This window comes from Delphinapterus leucas, chromosome 6 (assembly GCF_059928025.1).
Source record: "Delphinapterus leucas isolate spDelLeu-1000000601 "Yukka" chromosome 6, BTC_Dleu_Yukka2, whole genome shotgun sequence".
Lineage (NCBI taxonomy): Eukaryota > Metazoa > Chordata > Mammalia > Artiodactyla > Monodontidae > Delphinapterus > Delphinapterus leucas.
Genome location: NC_143134.1, coordinates 9,473,731 through 9,500,114, shown reverse-complemented (window position 1 = coordinate 9,500,114; position 26,384 = coordinate 9,473,731). Strand labels below are relative to the sequence as shown.

The 26,384-nt window shown below is 46.6% G+C and overlaps 1 protein-coding gene and 1 pseudogene across 1 annotated transcript in view; one reads left to right on the top strand and one right to left on the bottom strand.

The window, feature by feature from the left end:
* Positions 1 to 26,384, bottom strand: part of PALLD (palladin, cytoskeletal associated protein) — a 382,354-nt gene that overhangs the window by 146,981 nt on the left and 208,989 nt on the right. The window lies entirely within an intron of this gene.
* LOC149748842 (large ribosomal subunit protein eL31 pseudogene) lies at positions 19,757 to 20,155 on the top strand (annotated as a pseudogene).

Genomic DNA, 26,384 nt, shown 5'->3' with positions numbered 1-26,384 from the left:
GATTGCTGTGGCTAAAACTTCCAAAGCTATGTCAAATAATAGTGGTGAAAGTGGGCAACCTTGTCTTGTTCCTGATCTTAGTGGAAATGGTTTCAGTTTTTCACCATTGAGAACAATGTTGGCTGTGGATTTGTCATATATGCCTTGATTATGCTGAGGAAAGTTCCCTCTGTGCCTACTCTCTAGAGGTTTTTTGTCATAAATGGGTGTTGAATTTTGTCGAAAGCTTTTCTGCGTCTATTGCGATGATCATATGGTTTTTCTCCTTCAGTTTGTTAATATGGTGTATCACGTTGATTGATTTGCATATATTGAAGTATCCTTGCATTCCTGGGATAAACCCCACCTGATCATGGTGTATGATCCTTTTAATGTGCTGTTGGATTCTGTTTGCTAGCATTTTGTTGAGGATTTTTGCATCTATGTTCATCAGTGTTACTGGCCTGTAGTTTTTTTTTGTGTGACATCTTTGTTTGGTTTTGGTATCAGGGTGATGGTGGCCTCATAGAATGAGTTTGGAGTGTTCCTTCTTCTGCTACATTTTGGAAGATTTTGAGAAGGATAGGTGTTAGCTCATCTCTAAGTGTTTGATAGAATTCACATGTGAAGCCATTTGCCTGGGCTTTTGTTTGTTGGAAGATTTTTAATCAGTCTCAATTTCAGTGCTTGTGATTGGTCTGTTTATATTTTCTATTTCTTCCCGGTTTAGTCTCGAAAGGTGGTGCTTTTCTAAGAATTCGTCCATTTCTTCCAGGTTGTCCATTTTATTGGCATAGAGTTGCTTGTAGTAATCTCATGATCCTTTGTATTTCTTCAGTGTCACTTGTTACTTCTGCTTTTTTATTTCTAATTCTACTGATCTGAGTCTTCTCCCTTTTTTCTTGATGAGTCTGGCTAACAGTTTATCAATTTCGTTTATCTTCTCAAAGAACTGGCTTTTAGTTTTACTGATCTTTACTATCGTTTCCTTCATTTCTTTTTCATTTATTTCTGATCTGATCTTTATGATTTCTTTCCTTCTGCTAACTTTGGGGGTTTTTTTGTTCTTCTTTCTCTAATTGCTTTAGGTGTAAGGTTAGATTGTTTATTTGAGATGTTTCTTGAGGTAGGATTGTACTGGTATACACTTCCCTCTTGCTTTTGCTGCATCCCATACGTTTTGGATCGTCCTGTTTTCATTGTTGTTTGTCTCTAGGTATTTTTTGATTTCCTCTTTGATTTCTTCAGTGATCTCTTGGTTATTTAGTAGTGTGCTGTTTACCCTCCATGTGTATGTATTTTTTACAGATTTTTTCGTGTAGTTGATATCTAGTCTCACAGTGTTGTGGTCGGAAAAGATACTTGATACGATTTCAATTTTCTTAGATTTACCAAGGCTTGATTTGTGACCCAAGATATGATCTATCCTGGAGAATGTTCCATGAGCACTTGAGAAGAAAGTGTATTCTGTTGTTTTTGGATGGAAAGTCCTATAAATATCAATTAGGTCCATCTTGTTTAATGTACCATTTAAAGCTTGTGTTTCCTTACTTATTTTCATTTTGGATGATCTGTCCATTGGTGGAAGTGGGGTGTTAAAGTCCCCTACTATGACTGTGGTACTGTCGATTTCCCCTTTTAGGGCTGTTAGATTTACCTTATGTATTGACGTGCTCCTATGTTGGCAGCATAAATACTTACAATTGTTATATCTTTTTTTTGGAATGATCCCTTGATCATTATGTAGTGCCCTTCTTTGTCTCTTGTAATAGTCTTTATTTTAAGTCTATTTTGTCTGATACGAGAATTGCTACTCCAGCTTTCTTTTGATTTCCATTTGCATGGAATATCTTTTTCTATTCCTTCACTTTCAGTCTGTATGTGTCCCTAGGTCTGAAGTCGGTCTCTTGTAGACAGCATATATACGGGTCTTGTTTTTGTATCCATTCAGCCAGTCTATGTCTTTTGGTTGGAGCATTTAATCCATTTACATTTAAGGTAATTATCGATATGTATGTTCCTATTACCATTTTCTTAATTGTTTTGGGTTTGTTATTTTACATCCTTTCCTTCTCTTGTGCTTCTTAACTGGAGAAGTTCCTTTAGCATTTGTTGTAAAGCTGGTTTGTTGGTGCTGAATTCTCTTAGCTTTTGCTTGTCGGTAAAGGTTAATTTCTTCATCAAATCTGAACGAGATCCTTGCTGGGTAGCGTAATCTTGGTTGTAGGTTTTTTCCCTTTCAACACTTAAAATATGTCCTGCCACTCCCTTCTGGCTTGCAGAGTTTCTGTGAAAGATCAGCTGTTAACCTTTTGGGGATTCCCTTGTATGTTATTTGGTGTTTTTCCCTTGCTGCTTTTCATATTTTTTCTTTGTATTTAATTTTTGATAGTTTGATTACTATGTGTCTTGGTGTGCTTCTCCTTGGATTTATCCTGTATGGGACTCTCTGCACTTTCTGGACTTGATTGACTATTTCCTTTCCCATATTAGGGAAATGTTCAACTATAATCTCTTCTAATATTTTCTCAGTCCCTTTTTTTCCCTCTTCTTCTTCTGGGACCCCTATAATTCAAATGTTGGTGCATTTAATGTTGTCCCAGAGGTCTCTGAGACTGTCCTCAATTCTTTTCATTCTTTTTTCTTTATTGTGCTCTGCGGTAGTTATTTCCACTATTTTACCTTCCAGGTCACTTACTTGTTCTTCTGCTTCAGTTATTCTGCTGCTGATTCCTTCTAGAGAATTTTAAATTTCATTTCTTCTGCTGTTCATCATTGTTTGTTTGCTCTTTAGTTCTTCTAGGTCCTTGTTAAACGTTTCTTGTATTTTCTCCATTCTATCTCCAAGATTTTGGATCATCTTTACTATCATTACTCTGAATTGTTTTTCAGGTAGACTGCTTATTTCCTCTTCATTTGCTTGGTCCAGTGGGTTTTTATCTTGCTCCTTCAACTGCTGTGTATTTCTCTGTCTTCTCATTTTACTTAACTTACTGTGTTTGGGGTCTCCTTTTGGCAGGCTGCAGGTTTGCAGTTCCCGTTTTTTTGGTGTCTTCTCCCAGTAGGTAAGGTTGGTTCAGTGGGTTGTGTAGGTTTCCTGGTGGAGGGGATTGGTGCTTCTGTTCTGCTGGATGAGGCTGGATCTTGTCTTTGTGATGGGCAGGACCACATCTGGTGGTGTGTTTTGGAGTGTTTGTGAACTTATTATGAGTTTAGGCTGCCTCTGTACTCATGGGTGGAGTTGTGTTCCTGTCTTGCTAGTTGTTTCACATAGGGTGTCCAGCAGTGTAGATTGCTGGTTGTTGAGTGGAGCTGGGTCTTAGTGTTGCAATGGTGACCTCTGGGAGAGCTTTCACTGTTTGATACTATGCGGTGCTGGGAGGTCTCTGGTGGACCAATATCCTGAACTCCGCTCTCCCACCTTAGAGGCTCAGGCCTGAAACCCAGCCAGAGCACCAAGACCCTGTCAGCCACACAGCATGAAACTAATATGAAATCATGGTACCGTGAAACTGGCAGACGTTCCTTCCTGCTCTTGACTGAAAGACTCTCCACTGAGGATGCTGGGTATCTTTTCTTTTATACTGCACTGGATTCATCCACAGTAAATAATAACCATGATGATGATGTAATGTGTGGTATCTCTTGAAAATCCAAAGATTTTCTCATTTGAAATCCCTGTATTTCTTCCCAATTCTTAGTTTTCCATTTGCTGACTGGTAGAAGCATCTCTGCACCAGCGTCTCTGAGGGCTGCTGCCCGCCTTGGCCCCAGCCCAGCAGCCCCTCGGCACCCAGGAAGTAGATCACGAAGCGCCAGTGGTGGCCCAGATATGCTCCAGCTGCTCGTGGGCACCTCAGAGGCCCCCATTCACTTCTGAGCTGCACAGGGACGCATTCTGGGAGCAGATGCAGAAACACGAGTTAGGCCAACATTTCAGACATTCATTCACATCCTCTGCAAAGTGACAGTTCTTGAGCCTGCAGATTTGAGTTGCAAACACTTTCTTAAATAAGACGAGGCAGGAAGGCATCACCAGGATCGCTGAGCTGTGATCAAAACTAATAGCTAACTGGATGTATTTGAAAGAGCATTTTCAATGGTCCCTATGACTAAACTTTTGTGATGAGGCTTTGTAAATTCTAAAGTGGTACGATAATGTCAGTCACTCTTGCTGTTGTTCTCACAGTCCCTTCTGGTCAACGTACTTGGAGGTCTAGGTACAGACACACAGGATCTGTCCTGAGACTTCTTTCCATCAGAAAATGAACACGATGATTGTCTGAAACACGAACACGGCTGTAAGCAATGAGTGTCAGTGGTTCTCATAATCAAATATTCAAATAATTTCTTGAAGTTTCTATTATTATTCCCAATCATCACACAGGCATCTGATGCAAACGATGCTCATGTGGCCCCTGGGCAGGAAAGATGGGTCACGGCCGGGTCACCAGCACTGGGGCAGCCCTTTTCTGTCAGGTTGTCTCTTCAGGCTTTTACTCCAAGGTATTTCTTTGACTTGGAAACGTAGGACCTCTGCCACCTCTCTCTCACCTTGCAGATAAGAAATCTGAGGAAATGGAATTTCTAGCTGGGCTTTACATTGCTTTTCTGTTTGTCTTCAAAACAGACCCCTTGTAACATGTGTTTATATTCCCACCATCCATTTCCCTTCCTGGCACGTTCACTCGAGTTTTTGTCTCCACAATTCCTCTTGCTAGAGTCAACAGGACCGCATTTTGCCAAATCCAGTCCCCATTTCTCAGTAGCTCTGATGCGACTGTCTCTCATTTCTTCCGGAAACGCCTTCCTCCTTTTCCACTGTTCTCCGGGGTACCCTGTCTCACAGGGGGTACTCCTCACCCCTCGCTCCTGACGTCTGTGAGCAACTTTTGGACGAAGGATGGACGCTGGGAGCCACGGGCTGAGCAGAGGGATGGGGGTGAGTCCGGTGATGTCGTGTCATTTTGGTTGAATCCTGACTTTTGATTCTATCTAAAATCACACAACTGTTTTTCTTCAGACCGTGTCCCATATAAAAATCATCACCATGTCATAAGCTTAAGAAGCCCCAGAATGGAAAATAATAGTCACCATAATTTAACAGCATGTGGAAAACGATATTTGGAAAACCACAATTATGACCTTATCTCAGATTTGTTCTGGAAGACACTCATAGTAATTTTACTGCAAAACACGAAGGAATCTGCATTCAGAGCAACTCGTTTTAATGAACATAAATCCAGTCATTACTCTGGGCCTAGGAAATAAAACCATATGACGAGAGAGTACACGAAAAGGTGTGCTCCTATATACAGTCTGAACTGAGAAAGGATGATGAATACTTTAAAAACACAGGGTGGAACAGGGTAGATCATTTGCCCAGAAACGTTAGCCATGGATGAGGTTCTCAAAAGTAGATTAGCAGTGCCTTCTTATGAGTTCTGGTCTACTTCTCAGCTTCTTCTCACAACCAAGGAGAAAACCACTGGTGCATCCTTCTTAAATGTATACAGGGGCAATGATGAGAGGTTGCAAGCATTCAGGGGAAGTAAAATTCTTATTAAACAAAAAAAGCTTTGGACTTTTTAATCCCTAACTTTCTGAATTTTTTTCTTTTAAAGTACATGTATTACCGTTTCCAGGTGTACACATATTGTACAGTACGTATATTGTTGCGTATTTCCCCAAATCTTACTGGCGTAAAGCAACCACAGACATTCATTATCTCATCGTTTCTGCGGGGCCAGAACCCAGCAGTGGTCCGGCTGGTCCAGCCGCAGCATCTCATGAGGCTGAGTCACAAAGCTGGCGGGGCTGTGGTCATCCGGGCTGGACTGCGGCTGGAGGCTGCCCTTCCAAGGTGGGCAGATTGGGCCAGGTGGGAGGCAAGTCCCCGCCCATGTGGCCTCTGCACAGGGCTGCTGAGTGTCCTCACAAGACGGAGCCTGGCACCGAGGGGCCAAGCGGGAAGCCACAACACCTTTTCTAGGTCAGCCTCAGAAGTGATGCGTCACCTCCGCTAGACTACTGGTGACACAGGCCAACACGGAGGGGATGTGGTAGGTGACAGGGAGGCATGGACACCAGGAGGCAGGGCTCACGGGGGTCCATCCTGAATGCTCAGATAAAGTCATTCCCCTCAAATCCCTCCCGACTGGAAAGGAAGGAAACAACACGGGAACAGAGCAAGGGGGAGCAAAAGAAGCAGAAGAGGGAGAAAGAAAACAAGAAGAAGGAGAAGAGGAAGAAGAAGGAGGAGACAGAGTGAAGGAGGGAGGGAGGGAAGGAGGAGGTGACTGGTAGAAACGTTGAGGCATCTGAATTGAGGGCCAAGTGGACTTTCAAACGCCACAAGGATTAACTAGACGCACATTCCACACTTCCTTCTTCCGCACGAAGTGAACCACAAGCTGGGCTTAGGTGACCGATAGTAGCGGGGGACGGCTGCAGAGTCGTCAGCTGCTCTTAGTCAAGAGGGGGCTTTACGTCCTCCAAGGATCAGTGGTGAGGACAGTCTCAGCTTCGCCTATCCGTCAGAACTCTCGCTCGCTTGCCCCCACCCCCTGCCCCGCGGCTGCAGGACCGCACTGTTAGCGTATTTCAGGGTTTTTAGCCCCAACAAAAGCTTCGCTCGTGATGGAGGCTGGTTCCTCTTTCTCCTTCTCCACTTTCGTCTCCTCTGCTTACTCTCTTCCTTCTAAATTCCGCCTCTGCGTTATTTTGTAATTATTTACACTTTCCATCTTAAAAGAGTTCAGATACTGAAAGCAGTAACGACCCCAATACATTGGGAATTTAAAGAAGTTTTGTGGTCACTAAAATCTAGCTGTGAGTTATGGAGGTCGCCAGGAGACATAAATGGCAAAAAAAAACGAATAAAATTACCATAATCTCAAAGCATCCCAGTGCTGATGCTAACGGTGACTGACGGTTATCAGGGATCATTTACAAGGTTCTCAGAGGCCTATCGTGTGAAAATGGGAGGAAAGCAAGGGCACCACAATCTCACCCAATCTCAGAGCACACAAGTGGGTGACAGACGCTTAAAGATACAGATTCATAACCATCTGAGCACCCAAGCCCTTGGAAATCAATTCCTCCCTTCCAGAGAAAAGCCGCCGTCAACGCTTGCCTTGTTATTTAGAAGCTCATTAGATTACCACGAGGAATGCAGTAACTCTGGTGTGGCACTCAAGCCATTGACTTTTAAGTCTGAGGCTGACCTTGTAAATTCCTGCACTTGGCAGGGCTCGGGACCGACGCAGGGGGTGGTGGTCCATCTGCAAACACTGCGGCCCTGAAACCCCGCGAGTAGCTCCTGTGCCCTCGTTGGTCTCAGAGCATCAACATTGCCCTGGGCTCTGAGAACGTGACCAGACCCCCTGCCGGCTGCTGACTAAAGCAGGGTCCCTGGGTCCAGTCCCCCCACCCTCTCCTCTAGTCTTCTAACCAGCAAAGAGGGAGAGCGTCTGTAGACAACTGCAGTCTGTGTTTGCCAGGCCACCTCCTCTGAAGCCAACCCGCCCTCCTTCCAGGGCTGAGCTGGGACTTGCGTCCTTGCCCTTGTGTGAGCTGTGCTGCTACTATCAGGAGACGTCACTGCTTCCACCCTGATAATAATAACGGCTTCATACTTATTAAGTAATGGCTATATTAAGGAAAGCGAGGTTTAGATACATTAAGCGTGGTGCCCAAGGCCACACAACGCTGGGCTGGGAATGGAGAAGTCGGGGGCTAAGGCTGACCCCAAGGCTGCTCCCACGGGACGTCACCCTCACGTGGAAACTTACACAGGACAGATTTCAGGAACTCAACACCTATGATTAGCTAATGGCTTTCACAGCTGTTGGCTAATAGCTTTTATAACTCAACAGTCCTTAATATTAGCGTATGTTATGCTGCTCCAAAGATATAAAATTCAATCTCATGGATGTAACATCTATCGTGTATTCCTTAAGTCCCCTTACTGAGTGAGGCTTTAATAATATAGAGAAGAATGGCACGGGTCTGTTTGCAAGAGAAAAATCATTTACCCCAATATCTGTAAAGTAACCCAGGGGAGGAGAATAATACTGGGGATTAGGATGAAGGAGGGCTCCAGTTAGAAGCGTGAGGAAAGGCCTTGTGCGGAGACTTTTAGTGGAACCCAGAAGAATGGCCAAGAGATGGTCTGGGAAGCCGGGGAAGAATGTTTATGTCAAAGCAGCTAAGGACGAGAACTTGTCTTAACCTCGCTGAATTCTTCTTGTACCTGGAAGAAAAAAAATCCATCTTTGGGGCTTCCCTGGTGGCACAGTGGTTAAGAATCCACCTGCCGATGCAGGCGACACGGGTTCGAGCCCGGGTCCAGGAAGATCCCGCATGCCGCGGAGCAACTAAGCCCATGCGCCACAACTACTGAGCCTGCACTCTGGAGCCCGCAAGACACAACTACTCAGCCTGCACGCCTAGAGCCCGCGAGCCACAACTACTGAGCCTGTGTGCCAAAACTACTGAGCCCGCACTCCTCGAGCCCGTGAGCCGCAAGCCCACGTGCCACAACTACTGAGCCTGCACACCTAGTGCCCGTGAGCCACAACTACTGAGCCTGCGTGCCACAACTACTGAGCTCATGTGCCACAACTACTGAAGCCCATGCGCCTAGAGCCCGTGCTCCACAACAAGAGAAGCCACTGCCATGAGAAGCCTGTGCACCACAACCAAGAGTAGCCCCTGCTCACGGCAGCTAGAGAAAGCCCGCGTGCAGCAACGAAGACCCAATGCAGCCAAAAATAAATAAGTAAATGTAACAATTTTTTAAAAATCCATCTTTGACCTCAACTTGCTAAGTTTTCAGTGATTTACGAGATTACGTTTTCTTGAAAAAGATACACTTTCCCAAATGTGCTTCATTTTATTTTCAAAAATTTTTTCTAATTAAAAAAAAATTTAATTTATTTATTTTCTGGCCATGCAGCCTATGGGATCTTAGTTCCCCTACCAGGAATTGAACCCACGCCCCCTGCAATGGAAGCACAGAGTCTTAACCACTGGACCACCAGGGAAGTCCCAAATGTGCTTCATTTTAAAAGAAAAAGTACACTAAACAAGTTGTGGTCAATTTTGTAAAACAAATGATAATTTCTCCACGTGGTGAACATGCCCTGCAGTGACTGCAGGTCACACTCTGCCCCTGCGTACAGGCGGGGCTGTCACTAGTTTCCAACCCTCAGTGGGTGGGGCAGGTGACAGGACACACCCACCTGACTGGCAAAGGCGGCGGGATATCGCCCCCACGACTGGGTCACCCGATGTGTGATGCCAAGCGGACTAGAGGGAGACCGTCCCCTCGCCTGGAGAGCTTTGAAGAAGCAAACTGGCCCCTGTGACTGGCTCTGGGGACGGCCACATGGCAGGAGTCCTGGGGACAAGGCAGCCTCCACCAATGGCGAGTCAGAAAGGGGCTCTCAGTCCTGCTCTGGAAGGAGGTGAACTCGGGCAACGGCCCGAAGGAGCCGGGAAGCAAATGCTCCCCGGTTGAGCTGCTGATGAGATGCTGCTGGGCTGACACCTCGACTGCAGCCTCGTGAGACCCTGAGCAGAGGACTCGGCCGACCTACGCTTGGACACCTGACCCATGGAAACTGTGACGTAACCAACAGGTGCCGTCTTAAGCCAGTGAATTTGTGGTGATTTGTTGCACAGCAAGAGGAAACTAACACACTGCAGAAATCAACAAAGCTTTCTTTTTTTTATAAAAAGGATTTGATGGGGGCTTCCCTGGTGGTGCAGTGGTTGAGAGTCCACCTGCCGATGCAGGGGACACGGGTTCATGCCCCGGTCCGGGAGGATCCCACATGCCGCGGAGCGGCTGGGCCCGCCCATGGCCGCTGAGCCTGCGCTCCCGGAGCCTGTGCTCCGCAACGGGAGAGGCCACAGCAGTGAGAGTCCTGCGTACCGCCAAAAAAAAAAAAGGATTTGATGTATTCACTCCTATATTGCTCAGAATTATCTCCTAAATCAATGCTGTACCAGTGCTCAGAGTCGTCTGCAAGCCTGTTAAACTACACACTACTGGTCCCCACCCTAAGGGTTTCTGATATAGCAGATTTGGGACAAGCCAAAGAATCCACGTTTCCCACAAGTTCCTAGCTCATTCTGATATTGCTAGTTTGGGGGACCATATTTTGAAAACCGCTGATCTGTACCAATTTATTTTCTGAATATTTTTGTGTCAATTTACCTCTCTAAAGCAAAGGATTGCAACAAGCACTTTTCACGTAAATTATCATCTAAAACGCTGCAGCCTTTGTTTCAACATGAACATTTTCTCCTGAACCTCCACCCCTTACCTGTATTTCTCTTTTCTGAAGAAACAATTACAAATAAACTCCGAGAACAGAACACAATGGGAATATGGGACAAGTGCTGAGGAGAGAAGGGATCCGGCTACTTCCAATAATTGAGTTGTGACATGGTGGTTAAGACTTTGAAATTCTACTGAAATATTTTAGGCTCAGTACCTAGGGCAAAAATAATTCTTCTCTTTCTAGCAGTTGAAATCTTTCAAAATGTTGGAATTCCTCTGATGATATTTATAGTAACTTAACCACAAGATGTTAATATTCTCTAAAAAGCTAAAATTTGGCTTGGGCAAGCTGCGTGGCCCCCCTGAAACTAGGGGAAAGACAAGATGACCGGCCGCCCTGCCACTCCGTCCCACAGCTTTACACAACGGGGACTGTGGTCTTTTTCTCTACACACGGTTCAATTTCCCTGTCTTCTCTACCGATGGGGACCACACAGGCCGAATCTCCTCGCACAGTTGTAGACTCAGATCTGCTGTCCCGTGGTCAAGTGCACGTGTCTGAATTGCTGACTTGAAATTGTGGCTGTCCCATTTACATCTTCCCCTGGTAAGAATAACACCGACTGCTGGAACTAACCTACGCATCCTTTGCCTTTATTGTGTCCTGTCAATTTCTATGCCTTTGCTGAGAGCCGGACATGCTTTTACGCAGGAGTGAAAAACTGACACTCCTCAAACTGAAGGTGAAACGTCCTCCCAGACCTCACCCCCAGGGCAGGGTCCCGGACAGGACATCCTCTCTGGGGGATGACTTGTCTGCCTGTCCACGTGGCTGGTGTGAGCAGGACACCAACACTCCTGCACGGTAGCCGGGAAACCTTGACATACGAGCGATAAATAAGTAGTAACGACAGTAGCTACCTGCTGTGAAGTACCTACTGTGTGCCTCTCTACCTATACCTAGAGGCAATCTGTAGCAAATGGACTCCAGCTGGACCTGCAATTGGCTTCATTTCAGATTTCAGCTCCAAAGTCTCCACTTAGCAGCGCTCGTTCTTGACGGCAGGCGTCCAGGTGTCAACACTTTCTCTGGACACCTCGCCAGCCCGGAATCCTGCAGATTCCTTTCTCAGACAAACACCAAGTCCCTTTTCTGAGACCCTTCCCCACGTCATCTTCACGGATGGCTCTCAGCCGTCAGCTACTCTCTCTACCTCCTTTGACTGTTTCCTCTTCCAGGCAGGGTCTTTATAACTGTAATATTTTCAAGTTGTTATCATTCACGTTTTTGACCTCTTGCTATACTAACTTATTTCCTCCTTATTTTAACAGACTATTTTTAAGAGCAGTTTTAGGTTCACAGCAAGATTGAGCAGAAGGTACAGAGATTTCCCAGATGTCCCCTGCCCCCCCCCAAAACACGTGCAGCCTTTCCCCCACCATTGACATCCCCACCAGATGGGATGTTTGTTACAACTGATGAACCTACACTGACACATCACTGCCACCCAGAGTCCAGAGTTTACATAAGGCCTCACTTTTGGGGTTGTACATTCTATGGGTTTGGACAAATGTATAATGACCTGTATCCACCACTACGGTATCATACAGGGTAGTTTCCCTGCCCTAAAAATCCTCTGTGTTCTGCCTATTCATCCCTCCCTCTCCCAACCCCTGGCAATTCCTGATCTCTTCACTGTCTTCATAGTTTTGTCTTTTCCAGAATGTCATAGAGTTGGAATCACGCAGTGTGTAACCTTTTCACGCTGGCTTCCTTCACTTAGTTATATGTGCATGTAAGGTTCCTGCATGTCTTTGCATAGCTTAATAGCTCATTTCTTTTTAGCAGTGAATCATATTCCATCATCTGGATGGACCACAGCTTGTTAATTCTGGGAGTAATGTCTAAGCCACTGAAATAATAACTTGCACAAGATCCATAGGTTCACAATATTCTTCTGCCCTGGGAAAAGAATTGCTGCAATACCCATAAACGGATTGGAGATGGAGAAAAGTTTGTTATTCATTCAAATATCTACTGAGAGGGTCTCCACGCTAAGCACTGCTCATGCTGGAAACACGTGATAGTAAAACATGGCCTCTGCCCTCAAGGCTTCATCGTTTGTGTCACTGGTTTTCCTTCTCAGGCTTAACTGCAAATGCTGGAGTTCCAAGTCCCTCCTCCCGATGAAGGGAATGGTCTGATTAGGGTAATCCGATAATCCAAGCAGGCTTTTTAGAATTCGCATATGCATACTGTGTGCTTAACGGGGGAAGAAAGAAAAGAAGGAAACCGTGTCAGATTAAAAGACTAGATCCAAGCTGGTGAAAGAGGAGAGAAAAGCAATGAAAATCAGGAATGTTTTATTGACTAGAAGGAGGTGGGGTGCAAACCTGATTTTATTTTGGACCCGTGGCTTCCTGGCCTCAGTGTGGTTAGGATAAGATAAAACTTAATGAATGGGGGCTTCCGTGGTGGCGCAGTGGTTGGGAGTCTGCCTGCTAATGCAGGGGACACGGGTTCGAGCCCTGGTCTGGGAGGATCCCACATGCCGCGGAGCAACTAGGCCCGTGAGCCACAGCTACTGAGCCTGCGCGTCTGGAGCTTGTGCTCTGCAGCGGGAGAGGCCACGACAGTGAGAGGCCCGTGCACCGCGATGAAGAGTGGCCCCCACTTGCCGCAAATAGAGAAAGCCCTCGCACAGAAACGAAGACTCAACACAGCAAAAATAAATAAATTAATAAACTCCTACCCCCAACATCTTCAAAAAAAAAAACAAACAAAAAACTTAATGAATGGATCTGACTGATCCGCTCGACATTCCTGAGCACATACAGCAGGGAAAAAAATGTCAATCTGGAAGTTTCATTCAACCCTCGTCTTCTGTACACAGGACTCAGCATCTCCCAAAGGTAAACGGTTCCTCCGGATTGTTTAGATCACACGCAAAATGGCTCCGGTGGTTCTTCCATCAGCAATGCTTTCACGACCAACCGAAACAATCACTTGGAATCTTGAAAGTGGAATGTATTCAATTTTAAAAGTTGACTATGACAATACTGGAATGAAGAAAGAATGAAAATAGTAGGAGAGGACTCTTTCTAATACACACTTCGTGATACATTAGAATATGTGCTTTTACAGGGAAACATTACTAAAATATAAATATGGGAATGTAGAAACAAATAATCCAAAATAAAATTTCAGCTATTATATTATCTCAATTCTCTTTTTAAGTGTTACCTTTTTTTTTTTTAAAGAATGCATCATTATTTGCCCAGCATCTCAGTCTCTAAACTAATGACACTGCCTCTGTTTGTACTTTAACATACCCCGTAGAGTGGGGCACCCTCAAGTATATTATATACAAAGATGAGTTATATATGTTATATACAAAGATGAGTCAAAAGAACGGAGTAAAAGAAATATTGAACCAGGAAACTTGGGTCCTGGCTTTGACAGTGATGATGTTGATCGTGATGATGTTATCGATTTTTAGTCACTTGCCGAGTGCCAGGCATTATGCTAAGAGCTTTTTTTTTTGCAGTACGCGGGCCTCTCACTGCCGTGGCCTCTCCCGCTGCGAAGCACAGGCCCCGGACGCGCAGGCTCAGCGGCCATGGCTCACGGGCCCAGCCGCTCCGCGGCATGTGGGATCTTCCCGGACCGGGGCACGAACCCGTGTCCCCTGCATCGGTAGGTGGACTCTCAACCACTGCGCCACCAGGGAAGCCCTATGCTAAGAGCTTTACATGAGCGTTCTCTCATGTAATCATCTCAAGAGTCCTGCAAGTGTCATTATTATGCCATTTTCTAGATGATAAAACTGAAGCTCAAAGAGGGTGAGGGACGTATTCGAGGTCACGGCCAGAGCAATGAGGTGGTGAAGATTCACGCTGAGGCCTGACCCCAGAGCCTGTACTGTCCTTCCTCTTCATCATAAGACCTCACCTGCCGAGGCCCTTATGAACAGCGGTCTCATCTTGTTTCCTAGAAAAACGGAGGCGTTGGAACAACTGACCTCGGAGGTTCCCTCCGGCTTTAAATCGTCTGAGTCCTTTGGTCCATTACTGGGAGACGGTGAGACTGGAGTCCTATTTTTCCCAGGGCTTTATCTTGGCCATGTTTGGCTCTGTTCTACACCCTTGAGAAATTCAGGGAGTCTGTCTGTAATCCCGAGAGGGTGGCGGCTCTGCAGGTGCCCTGTGGACCGACCACGGTGCAGAGAATGGAGAACTGCTGTGAGGGGGATGCCCTTGCCTCCTGGTCTGTGTCCCTAAACAGGCCGACCCAGCAAAGCGAAGGGAAGCAGAAAGGAGAGGCCCCTGGGGGCCGCCCTGCAGCTCACCCTTTCCCCGGACCTGCAGGGCTCTCAAGCTTTTATCAGACGCCACTCTCTACCCCGAGGGTGGTCTCCCCTGGGTCATCTGGGGAGGGATCTGCTGGTCACAGGGAAACAATGGAACCAAGGCCATTGCCACTGAGGGTGGCCCTCTGGGCCGAGGGCTTTCCCGGGTTGGGGGTTGGTGGGTTCTGACATCAGGCTGCTCCCCCAACGCTGCTTTGCCAGGGAGGCCAAGGGCGGAGACCCCCGCGGAGCTTCCAGACTAGTTTCCCTCTGGGGTCCACTCTATCTGAAGCAAACACTTCCCAGACCAAGGAAGCAGCTGCCCTGTCTGCTACGTTTGTAAATTACCAAATTCCCCATTTGCGCTGTGTTTGTTTTGGAAATCCGGGAGATGTCCACAGATACAACAGAGGGCTCCTGAGGGCGTTCTGAGCATTGCAAAACTGAACCACAATGAAAGTCAAACTGAAGCGAGCTTTTATTTTTGGGCTCCCTGCCAGGCCCGAACAAACAAAACAGGCAGAAAACAAGCAAGGTTAGAGGTCCCGTCAGCAACCTCATTCAAACTTTTTCTGTGCAGCAGAGACAGGGGATCTGTTCCAACCAAAGCTCTCTTTGACCGGAAGCTGCTCACAGACCTCAGATCCCATACTGCTCACTTACCAGCAATTGATTGCAACCGGATCTTTCACGACAAGGTGAGAGGAGTTTTGAGCAAAGGAGAGACTTCTCACAGCACTCCCTGATGACAGGACAGGAAGCTTCATCGTTACAGCCTTTAGCAAAATCTGTAGTGTCCCCATGTAAAAAACCTCAAGTGTAACTGAACTAAATTAAACTTCTGTCCTAGACACTGTGCTACTTGAGATGGCCGATGGCTCCATGGATAAGCTCCTCCTCCAGAATAGGACGGCCTAGTGATGTAAGCGGGCGTCATATGGATAAATGCCACCCAGTGTGACATTACATGTAACCCGTCCATTAAGCCCACTCATATTTACTGAGCGCCGACTGTGTGCTAAGGCTGGGGTAGGGCTGCGGCAAAGCTTACAGGACCGACACAGCCTGGTGTCCGAGAACCTCTGGTCTCGTGGGGAGACCTCCCTCAGAGAGTAAAGACATGAGGGTCCCCAGGGCGGAAGCCCTCAGTCCAGCGGGGGCAGACGGCGACCTAAGGCAGTCTGTGCCTCTGGACGGCGGGGTATGGGCTGCTCGCGGGAGGGGCTGGCCAGGCAGCCGGAGCAGCACAGGTGAAAAGGCTGGGGGTCCAGGGGCAGCACCTGAGTCACTGAGAACAGGGAGGGAGACTGTCAAGGCGTCCTTGGTTGTTTAAAGGAAACCCAACTACATGCAATAAACGGCTTGCTTGTTTTCTCATCTGGTACTGAACAGGGGTGATAGCTGACTATCCTCCGGAGCTTCTGGTCAGCGTGGGGAGGGCTGGGTAGTGAACGAAGAGGGCTGTAGCCAAAGGCCAACAAACCCGGCATCCCAGCAGACCCGTGCAACCTGCGAGATCTTTCCAAACACTAAGCACTATTCACAAACTCCTATTACTGATTTTCCTACACCCTCATTGGGAAACACTCTCCTAGTGGGTTGGTGTCTGAAGCATCTGAACGGCGCAAGACAGAACTCCTGCGTCAGGTGTGTTCCCAGAGCAGAAACTGGCTTTGTCCCCAAGACGCCGCACGTGTGGTCGTCCAGCCAAATGAAGCATTTATAACGTACAACATCTCGATGCCGTCCTAATACTTAAAACACACAGTCTTCTCCTCCGTGTGAGTTTTTCCTTCTCCAGGACAAGTATGGCCTCGATGTTGAGCCAGAGGTCAGAGAGCTAAGGGCATCTCCTTTGTGGGAAAGCAGAGCCTGCCTGGGCCAGATAAAGGCGAAGGATGTGCGCGAGAGACACTGGGTACAGAACTCGAGGAGGACTTGGAACCAGTGACAACTCCCGGGCTGACGCATAGAAGTCGCGAACTACGTGTAATTAAAACCCACTAATTTCCCTGCAGAGGCAAGTCAGGTGGGCACAGCGCACACTGCTGTCCAGACTCCCCTCAGGAAAGCCAAGGGGACCTGTGGGAGCCCAGCAGGCCTCGCTGGGGGCCAGCGCGTGGTGACTGCGCTGTCCCCGCGGCGTCCCGATCTGGAGGCCCAGCCGTGGGGCGTTCTGGAGAAGAGAAGAATCGAGTCGGCTGCGGATTAAGTGCGTTCTCTCCCCTCTGCTGCCGACACAGTGCTCCTGGCTGCCCTCCAGGATTTGTCCAGTATGATCTTCCTGGGACCACTGGACCCCAGCAAAGAGGCACCCGTGTTCCAAGTTTTTACAGGGTGTATTGCTCGCTCCCATCCCTCGGGACAATTATTCTTATCAAAGGGATCACACATCCAACACAAAGGCGAGGAAGGAAACTCTTCCAGAACTCGACTCCCTCACTAGCTCAGAAGCCAGCAACCTCTGTAACAGACGGGAAGGCACATGAAAAGTTTCCGGAAGCGTCACTATTCCCTTTAACGTTTCTCCCATGTTTGATATCTCAGAAATATGACAGTGGCACCAAGTGGCCACTGAGAGCTCCCACCACCCGGAGTTTGATTTGTACAGACGTGAGCCGACGGACCCTGAAGCCGATGGGAAAGTTACAACGTGGGATGAAGTTAATCAAGCCCATAGGACACTTAACATTCTTCTCTATTAAATAAAGGTCACTTCTTCCAAGAGACTATTTCCAGCAAATAAGATTTCTGCAGTTGTGCAAGACTGAAGCTAATTAAACACCAGAGCAAAATGGAAAACAGATGTCACAGAACATTTTAAAAGATTTTAATGACATCCTGCCTGTTTTCTTAAACTCATTTGTAGTTGCTATCACCGTCTGCCCTGAAGTTCACGAGTGGTTGGGAGGGCAGGATTTGCATCATTTTCATGTCACTGGCGGTAGGAAAGCCATTCAAAGGGAAGTGTGCAAGGGGGAGTCTTGCAGAGTCTTTTTCTACACAACCTGGCCAGCTCTTTTGGCTTCAACTCCTGAACTCTTTTAAATTAACGTTTTCTGTCTTTCAAAAGAACTTTCCATCCCAGCTCCTCCAACTCTTTTTTTACAGTCCTTTCCAGTCGTCTTGTGCTCAATTATCCTGAACACACCTGCTACGTTGACTAAGAGACTTAGTATCTGTCAGTTTCAGCTCAGAAAAAAAACAGAGCATGATGACATTTTCCGGAGATGAAAGTCATAATGAACAAGCAGACACATCGACAATTAGACTTGTAATGTCTTTTTCCCATATTATATCCACAATTCAAAATGGCCAAATCTTCCTGAAACAATCAAAATTTTGAATTAGACTGAGGGACGCAGCAGGTTTCCTCTCTTCAAAAGCGCATTCACAGAAGGAAAACGCAAATGTGTAGGAGGGACCAGACAGGGAGCACAGGGCCTCGTCACCATTTTTCTTCTTCTATAATTTGTCTTTTCAAAAATCTTTTAGGATGCTTCCCAGTGTTTGAGACCCTCTGATGATTGTGGACGTGCGTCCTTGAGTGGCTTACAACACCCACAAATGCTTGATATATGGGGAGCTCAACCATCCATTGAGAACGGCCCGGACCATTTTCTCAAATCTTCCTGACACGGTAATTAACAAAGAAGAAGCAAGGCATACTGCGGCTGCCTGCTATGTATACAAGGTCCCTGTGCAACTACAAGTCAGGAGATGTTTTCCACGACCAAACAATGATGTCTGCTAATCAGGGAAGAGAGGACACAGGTAAATGCTGCAGGAGAGCCAGAGAGGGGTTCCCTTTACAGCAGTGAGGACGCAGCCCCAAGACAAGCTCCCCACGGGGGACGGGACATGTGTCCTGGGCGACGGTGGCCCCCGCCAATGCTGCTCATGTGTGCAGAGGGCAGCCCGCGGCTCCTGGGTTAGCTGTCATCAAAACGGGCCATTTTCCCTGCCTGGACGTTAGGCTCGAAGGCCTTCTTTTCATTTTCTAAGAAAGCTTTATAACTGAAACTGTCCAATAAGTATTTTACTTATTCATTTTGCCATCTGCAACACGTGATAGCGTCTGGATGAACTGGGACATCCAGGCCTGCGTCGGGTGGGGCGGCGGGAACGGCCTGGGGGTGTTGGGGTGGGAGGCGGGTGCGGATTAGAGAAACAAAGCTAAGGTTACCCACGGCTGAGGGCTGTCCGTGACGCCTCACATTCTGGCCTCCCCTGGGTGCTCCCTGCCATGCCGAGGTGCCACCTCCCACCGCACAGTCACGTCGTTATCCTAAGTGTGTGTCTTCTGAGAGTGAGCTCTTAGTTACAGAAAACAACTCCTGCAGCATCGCTGATTCCAAATCCTGACTCCCAGCCAGTTTTATTTATTTTTTTTTCCCAACCTGTTTTAAGCTCCCCTTTCTCCAATCGGTTTCTGGCCACAAACCAATGAAAAATACAGAATGAAATGGCCTTGGAAGTTGAGAACTAGGACAAAAGTAATGTGGGTTAGAAATCAGAGCGAGGGGTTAGATGCCTTCCATGCCTGGAGTTCACAGATGCTGCCCTGGGGAGCAGGCTCGTGGCCAGGGACACAGACAGTTGGATTGTTCCTTTGAAGGAGGAAGGGCTGAGCGATTCCTTCTTTCGGCCTCTTGGTCCTGCTGGGTTTCAGGACTCTCGGTGCTGCCGGGGACTCGGGGAGCAAAGAGTCGCCCCCAAGAGGCTCTTAGTGAGTCGAGGGAGACATGGAGGGATTAGTGAGGCTGCCCACCTTCGTGGAAAGAACCAGAACCTCACCAACCTCACCAGGGAGTGCAGAGGAGAGGTCGGGGGAAAACAGAACAGCGAGCTTTCAATTTTACCACCGAGCACCTTATGGGTAAAGAAATTTCTCCTAGAATAAAACCTTGCCATCTGCCATTTGTGTGACAGTGAACACGTTGTACGTAGAGAGAATCTTTTCCAAACTCCTCGTGACCAGCAGAGCCGACTTCCTCCTCAAGGGCCTGAATGTCGCCAAGTGTGTTTTCTTTAGTTTCTCACCCTACAGATGTCTTCTTCATCTGATACTCAAAAATATCAATACTCACATACAGTTTTACTTTTTAAAGAAAAAAAAAAAAAAAGCAGCTTCCTTTCCAGCCCCGGCCCAGCAGGATGGCTCCCGCAAAGAAGGGCAATGAGGAGAAGCAGGGCCGGGCCGCCATCACCACAGTGGTGACCAGAGAATACACCATCAACATTCACAAGCGCCTCCATGAGTGGGTTTCAAGAAGCCTCCCCCTCGGGCACCCAGAGAAATCTGGAAATCTGCCATGAAGGGAACTGGAACTCCACCAGATGTATGCATCGACCCCAGGCTCAACACAGCTGCTGCGCCAAAGGAATAAGCAGTGTCCCGTGTGGCAGCCAAGTGCAGTTGTCCAGAAAATGTAACGAGGGTGAAGATTCACCAAACCAGCTCTATACGGTGGTCACCTATGTACCTGTCACCACTCTCAAAAGTCTGCAGACAGTTCATGTGGATGAGAACTAACTGCTGAGGGTCCAATAAAGCTACAGAACCACCACCACAACAACAAAACAGCAGCCTCCAAATATGTTTGACATCAACCCAGCTCAGGGTTCTCTGAGTTGTGTGAGCATCTTGTTCATTCCACAACCTTGAGGACTAATGCTGAGCACAACCCGTGTCTGCCCTACTCATTTTCGAGGGCAGATCAGATCCGGGTGTTTGAAGGAGAAGGGGACAGACTGGCATCTTACTTTGCGCGGAACCTCAGGCAGCAAACAGAGCAAACACGGGCATCCACCTGCATGCCTCCTTGGGCTCCAAAGGGCTCCGGAGGCTGCGTGGGAAAGAACGAGGTTTCAGGAGAACCCCCCATGCAAACCCTCTTCATCCATCAGACAAGGCTTTGAACGGGTCACAGCTCACATCACTAACATCCCCCTGGCCCTCTGCAGCTGCCTCTAACCGTCTCCTTTTCTCCGTCTCTTCACCACGACTGGCAGCAGATTTTTGGACCCTGGGGTCACTAGTAATTGGAGGCAAGAATTTGAGGGCCTCTCTGGGAATGTTTTTAAACCTGCTGGGGCAGACGGGGATCCACTTGTGTGAGCTCCGTAGCCGCCGTCTGACTGCACCCATGTCAAATGCCGTTTTCTCAGATAACAGATGGAGAGTCCCTGAACACCGGGCCCTCGGAGCTGTGCGTCATCTCAGGAGTTGGGGTGACTCTACGCCCCGCCGCCGGTCCTCACTTTCCCACCCTTTCTGGGAAAGAAAAATGGACCCGAGACACAGTTGTGGTCAATGACACTTAGGGGAAAGTCTGCTGGAAAGGAATTTCTCCAGAATAAAAATAAACAGAGCCTCACAAGACATATGGCCTCTGCCCCATCCCTCCTGCTCTGGACACTGGTGTGAGGACAGGGTATTTGGGGCTGAAGCTGCCTCACAACCATGGGAACTCCAGACACACACTCACATCACTGAGCTCCTGAAACAGGACCGGCCGCTAGCACATGGATGGGGTGTGTGTGTGTGTGTGTGTGTGTGTGTGTGTGTGTGTGTGTGCGCGCACGCGCGCGCGCACGCACACCTCAGTATGTGTATACAGCAAAACAAAGGCATATTAATTATTAAGGCAAACATTTTAAACTCACAAAATGATGCCATTTAAATATTTATTTATTTATTTATTTAGGCTGTGCCGGGTCTTAGTTGTGGCATGTGGGATCTTTAGTTGTGGCATGCAGACTTCTTAGCTGCGGCATGCAGACTTAGCTGTGGCATGTGGGGTCCAGTTCCCCGACCAGGGATCAAACCTGGATCCCCTGCATTGGGAGCGTGGAGTCTTATCCACTGGGCCACCAGGGAAGCCCCTGATGCCATTCTTTGAGAAAGGAGAAATGAAAGCAAAACTGAGGCAGTGAGCTGAGCCCCACTAACCCGTGCTTGGAGGCAGAGGACCACTGGAGCTCCCCACACGGCACCACTGGGCGGCTCCTGGGCCTTCGTCTGCATCTCCCCGGGGTAAGGTTTGTGTCAGTCTGTGCAAGTTGGTCAAATGCCCAGCTATCCGTAGGGGTCACTCCACTTTTCACACGGTGGCAATAAAAATAATTTGCAAACATGGGAGGAACAGGAACAGGGAAAGAGAAAGTCAGACAAAAATGATGCAGTGAACCCACACTTTTCCAGAAGAGACACTTCCAGCCCCCATCGGGGACACAGACCCAGAGCTAAAACCTATGGCTCCAGCCTCAAAGGAAACGGGGTTCCTCACCGCGGGACTGTGGCCTGTGTAAATAGCAAGGCAACCTACTAGATGCACCCAACCAGCAACCAAGGGAAGGGAGGGATGGAAAAATATTAACACTTAGGGAAAGGAGCTTTAGCCTATGAGTGGTTTCCCCCCACCTCAGAAAGGCACAGCCCTGTCTGCGAGAGAGATAAATCATCTACCCAGTAGATGGACTGGATGGAGAGGCACCCAGGCCTGGAGAGGAGGTGGGAGTGAGGATGTGAGGGCGGTGAGGCCTCCCGACGCCCTGGGAAGGGGCCTGGAGCGGAGTCTGGTCTGGCAACTGGGAAGGACGAGGCTGTCTTGACCTGTCTTCTGAGCTCAGTGGCATGCTGACTGCACAGAGCAGGACATCTTTAGGGACAAACAGCCTGAGCCCCTCAAAGGCTAACAGGCTCCATCTCTGATATTCATGACGTTGACCCTGACCTCCAGGAAGAGGACGCCATCGAGAGGCAGATGTTTCAGAACATTTCCAACATCACGAGCCGCCTCCTCTCCTTCTTTCCGCTTCTTTCTAATTTTGGGACTTAGAGGACTAGGGAGAGTTTTCCGGAAAGTTCCGTTTTAAAGAATATCGTGTTCCTCGAGGTTGCTTTTTAAAAACCGCTGCAGTAGCTTATCTGTGACAAAGGCTGATGAAAGCTGAAGACAGACATGAAATAATATAAGAAAGTGGTTGCCCAGAGCAGAACGAGGCTCAGACCAGAAATACGTTCCAACGAGAAAAAAGGGAGACCGGCAACTCCGCACAATCTCAGGCTGCACCATCCCCCGCCTCATCCCCACCCCAAACCTTTTACCATGGAAACAAGGCAGGACATACCTACACTGTGGCCTAGACACCCCGTGTGGGCTGTCGAGCTACTGACGAGCTTTGTGTAGCAGAGGCCCACGTGGTTCCCTCCACCCGCAGGACACGGATAACGTTCTCAGCTCGAAAGGAAACCAAACCCCAGGACTTATACCACTGTTTAACGTGGAACTTTAAGATACTAAATACTGTTCTTAGAAATAAATGAGCCGCTGTAGTTAGCTGGGCTTCCTAATGAAGATGTGAATTTAAATCCTAGGTACAATTTCCAAAAAGTTCCCAGACCTCATGATTTTTAAAGGGTAAAATTGATACCTCAGGTAGTCAGGATTTGAGATTTTTGCTAACGACAGTGATATGACTGGTAAAAACATTTCACTTTTCATTTGTTGCTAATGACTAGAGCACACTAATATTTGATCATTAAAATTACGACTAAGCTGTACGCATCACGCTGGCCATACTTTTCAACGCGTCTCAGCAACTTAAAGAATGAATTATTTGGCACAAGAACCGACACAGAGATCAGCGGAACAGGGCAGAGAGCCCTGATATGAACCCACGCACCTATGGTCAATTAATCTATGACAAAGGAGGCAAGGATACACAATGGAGAAAAGACAGTCTCTTCAATAAGTGATGCTGGAAAACTGGACAGCTACATGTAAAAGAATGAAATCAGAACACTCCCTAACACCAAACACAAAAATAAACTCAAAATGGATTAGAGACCTAAGTCTAAGACCAGAAACCATAAAACTCCTAGAAAAAAACACAGGCAGACACACTTTGACATACATCATAGCAATGCTTTTTTTGGATATGTTTCCTAAGGCAAAGGAAATTAAAGCAAACATAAAGAAATGGGACCTAATTAAACTTAAAAGCTCTTGTACAGCAAAGGGAAGCATGAAGAAAATGAAAAGAGGACTTCTCTGGGGGCACAGTGGTTAAGAATCCACCTGCCAAAGCAAGGGACATGGGTTCGAGCCCTGCTCTGGGAAGATCCCACATGCCGCGGAGCAACTAAGCCCACGCACCACAACTACTGAGCCTGCACTCTGGAGCCCGCGAGCCACAACTACTGAGCCCACGTGCCACAACTACTGAAGCCCATGCACCTAGAGCCCGTGCTCCGCAACAAGGGAAGCCACCGCAGCGAGAAGCCCACGCACTGCAACAAAGAGTAGCCCCCGCTCACTGCAACTAAGACCCAACGCAGCCAAAAATAAATAAATTTATTAAACAACACCAACAAAAAGAAAATGAAAAGACAGCCTACTGAATGGGAGAAAATATTTGGAAATGATATGACTGATAAGGGGTTAATGTCCAAAATATATAAACAGCTCATACAACTCAACATCAAAAAGAAAAAAAAAAATCCCATTTAACAAATGGGCAGAAGACCTGAGTAGACATTTTTCCAAAGAAGACATACAGATGGACAACAGGCACATGAAAAGATGCTCAACATCGCTAATCATCAGGGAAATGCAAATCAAAACCACAACGAGATATCACCTCACACCTGTCAGAATGGCTATTATCAAAAAGAATACAAATAAATGTTGGCAAGAATGTGGAGAAAAGGGAACCTTCATACACTACTGGCAGGAATGTAAATTGATGCAGCCACTACAGAAAACAGTATGTGGCTTCCTCATAAAACTAAAAATAGAGTCACCATATGATCCAGCAATTACACTCCTGGATATATATATATCTGGAAAAGACAAAAATTCTAATTTGAAAAGATAAACGCACCCCAGCGTTCAGAGTAGCACTATTCACAATAGCCAAGACATGGAAGCAACCTAAATGTCCATCAGCAGATGAATGGCTAAAGATGTGGTACATATATACAATGGAATACTACTCAGCCATAAAAAAGAATGAGATAACGCCACTTGCGGCAACCTGGATGGACCCAGAGATTATCCTACTAAGTGAAGTAAGTCAGACAGAGAAAGACAAATATATGATACCGCTTATATGTGGCATCTAAAAAATAAAACTAGTGAATATAACAGAAAAGAAGCTGACTCACAGACAAAGAGAACAAACCAGCGTTTATCTTGGGGAAAGGAAATGGGAGGTACAAACTACCATGTATAAAATAAAACAAGCCACAGGGGTATACTGTACAGCACAGGAAATACAGCCAATATTTTATAACTAGAAGTGGAGTATAATCTTTTAAAATTGTGAATCACTACGTTGTAGTGAAACTTACATAATATTGTAAATCAGCCACACTTCAACTTAAAAACACAGTATGGTACTGGCATGAGGATGAACATATCAAAGGAACAGAACTGAGACTCCAGAAAATAAACCCATATGTGTGTGGTCAATTGGCTTTTGAGAAGGCTGCCAAGATCATTCAATGAAGAAAGAATATTGTCTTCAGCAAACGGTGCTGGTACAGCTAAATATTCACACATACAAGAGTAAAGTTTGACCCTTACCTCACACCACATACCCAAAATAAAGCACAATCGGTCAAAGACCTAAATGTAAGAGCTAAAATTATAAAACCCTTAGAAACATTGTAGTAAATCCTCATAATTTTGGATTTGGCAATGGTTTCTTAGATATGACACCAAAAGCACGAGCAACAAAAGAAAAAAACAGATAAACCGGACTGCATCAAAACTGAAAACTTCTGTGTATCAAAGGATGCTATCAAGAGAGTGAAAAGACAAGCCGAAAGATGAGAAAGACATTTGCAATCACACATCTGATAAAGGCCCACTGCCCAGCTTACAGAACGGACACTTACAGTCCGACACCCCAATCAAAAGGTGGGCAAAGGACTTGAAAAGACATTTCTCCAAAGAAGATGCACAAGTGTCCATCAACAGATGAATGGATAAACAAAATGCAGTATATTCATACAATGAAATATTATTCAGCCATAAGAAGGAATGGAACACTGAATAATGAAATCCATGCTGCAACATGGATGAACCTTGCAAACGCTAGGCTGAGTGCGAGAAACCAGACACCAAAGGTTACACATTGTATGATCCCATTTATATGAAGTATTCAGAACAGGCAAATCTATAGAGACCGAAGGCAAATTAGTGGCTGCTTTGGGATGGGAAATGGGAGTCTGGAAGGAAGGTACTCTCTAAAAGGCACAGGGTTTCTCTTGGATGATGAAAATGTTCTAAAGAGTGACTATGGCGATGGTTGGACCTACCTGTGACTACACTAAAAACCACTGAATTGTATACTTTAAATGAGGAAAGTGTATATACAGTATGTGAATTATGTCTCAATAAAGCTGTTAACAAAAGAAAAAAATGAATTAGGCAAACAGTTAATAAAAGCTACCTAACTTTCGGCACTTATCCACTTAAAAGGAAAACATAAAAGAATCATGTACATTTATAGAGTTTCAGGAATAGGAATGAAAATACTTTGTATTTAAGAGCTGAATTAAGAATACCAAGAATCCATGTTTACATGAGGTCTGAAAAATTCTTCTGACCATAAATTTCTAGTTTATCTGATTCATGTGCACAATATCAACGTTCTCTTTGTAAGAGTGAGAAACACTTCCATAAGTTTTCCAAGCTATTCCACCCTGAAAATGGAGACCCTAGTTTCGTGATCATGTTCTAGTTAGCACT